General features: G+C 33.2%; 1 pseudogene; it reads left to right on the top strand.

The window, feature by feature from the left end:
* LOC111619468 lies at positions 1-993 on the top strand (annotated as a pseudogene).
* The last annotated feature ends 1,231 nt before the right edge of the window (positions 994-2,224 follow it).

Raw genomic sequence — 2,224 nt, forward strand, 5'->3', positions numbered from 1 at the left:
ATGAAAAGAAATGAAGAAGCCATTTTATTATATCATATCACTAAAGATCTATCTGTGACAAAAGCAAGAATAAATTTACATAAAATGACTGATTCTGATTGCTTGTTTTACTTTCGGTAAGTGATATATTTATAAATTAAAGCAAATAATTAAAAAAGGAATAATACTTATAAAATTTTTAATTTTAACAGATTTTCAAGAGATGATTTATTTCATCCGCATTCTGCTTTACGCCTTCCATCTGTAATCATTTGTGAAAATGGGTCACGTTCACTTGGAATTTATCCTAATAGACTCGATGATATTTCTGTTTTGTTGGGGAGATCAAAAAATGAACTTTTACGATTTGTGCATGAAACAGTAAATATCATATACAATAGCCATTCCAAATTGTTATTGAATATCGACGAGATAAAACTAACGAGAGAAAAATTAAATTTATTTAGCCAAGTAATAACAGCAAAAGGTGCTCCTTTGAAAATTGTTGTGGGTTCGTAGATGGAACGGCACGTCCTATTTGTCGACCAAAAACACATCAAAGGGTGCCATTCGGTGGCCATAAACGTATATATAGTTTGAAATTTCAATCAGTGGTTACACCCGATGGTATGATTGCTAATTTATTTGGACCAATAGAAGCAAGACGTCACGACAGTGGAATGTTAAAAGAATCTAATTTGTTAGAGCATTTGGCTGCGATTCCTTGTTCCGAGAACGGGACCCAATTTGTTTTATATGGAGATTCTGGTTATCCTTTGCGTCGACACCTCATTACACCATTCCGAGGTGCTAGCTTAACACCCGAGCAACAAGTATTTAATTCCAGGATGAGTTCAGTAAGAGAGTGTGTGGAATGGGTATTTGGGAAAATAATTCAAATATTTGCTTTTCTAGATTTAAAAAAAAAAAATTGAAATTGTTTCTTCAGCCTGTCGGTAAACTGTATATTGTTGGTGCACTACAGTACTTACAAACTGTCACGCTTGCTTATAAGGTAGTGCAACATCAAATTATTTTAATTGTTTACCCCTCAAATTGGACGAATACTTAGAATGCAATCAATAAATAAATAAAGAATTTTTTCAATTTTATAAAAATTTTTCTTTAATTTTTATTCAAAGTTTTCAAAAGTATTTCTAATATTCCAGTTTCAGTCGTTCTTTATTTAAATTTAATTCTCCTTGTTTCAACTGATTCTCTTGGTCTCGCTTGCTTTGTAAGTATGAGACAAGAACCTTCTCGTTTTTCTTTTTTTTTGTGACATTGGCATCTTCATCTAAAAATAATTAGAAATGTATAACTATTACGCAATTGTCGTAATAATTATAATATAAATAATTTTTAAGTTTTTATATTTAGCAGATGGAAACTCGGGAGATGATACTCTTAAAGATGTCATCGCTGCATCTCCGACTGGCTGCCCAGCAATGGCTTGTGGTTGTCATTTCTCAGATGTTATCTGAGCCTCATATTTTAACTCTTTTATTTCTTGTAGAAGTTGATTACGTTCTGTAAATTCCTCTTCTGTTCCAGATCTTCGCAAACTGGCTTGATCATTCCGAAAAGATAACTATTTTTATATATTCAACATACAGTGGTGCCTCGTATAACGTACGCCTCGAATAACGGACGCTGCGAATAATGGACTTTCTGTTTGACCGTTACGTGACTCGAGCAACGGACTTGCTGCGAACAACGGACTTTCCGTTCGGCAGTTACGTGAGACGAACAATGGACTTTTTTCGAACAAGTGCGAATGATATTTCCACTCTTTTGCCGTTGCCAATGGCAATCTGCTATTTTTAGGATATATTAGTATTATTAGAATGTATTATTAGTATATCTGAAGTAGAAATGTAATGTAATATATGTTGATGATTTAAATAAACATTAAATGTAATGTAATACAGTATATGTTGACGATTCAAATAAACGAAATGTAATTGTGTAGATGCCGAGGTGGCGGGACGAAAAGAGGTTGTAAAAAACAAACGGAGCGAGAGTAGCTCGTAGAAGTGTTTAGTGATCTTAATTAATAAAGAATTATTCGTATCATATAATCTGGCAAGTTAAGTCATTTATAATGCATCATGGCTTCTAAAAAAACAGAAAGGTGATTTCAATTGAAACAAAGCAAGAAATCATCAGGAGTGAAAGTTGACAAAAACTTTCTTGTCGAATGGGGAGAGGTTCAGGAGTTTACCAACACTCATTATCCAAACAG

Source organism: Centruroides sculpturatus, unplaced genomic scaffold (genome assembly GCF_000671375.1).
Source record: "Centruroides sculpturatus isolate CEXI.00-Female unplaced genomic scaffold, Cexi_2.0 scaffold166, whole genome shotgun sequence".
In the NCBI taxonomy this organism is placed as follows: domain Eukaryota; kingdom Metazoa; phylum Arthropoda; class Arachnida; order Scorpiones; family Buthidae; genus Centruroides; species Centruroides sculpturatus.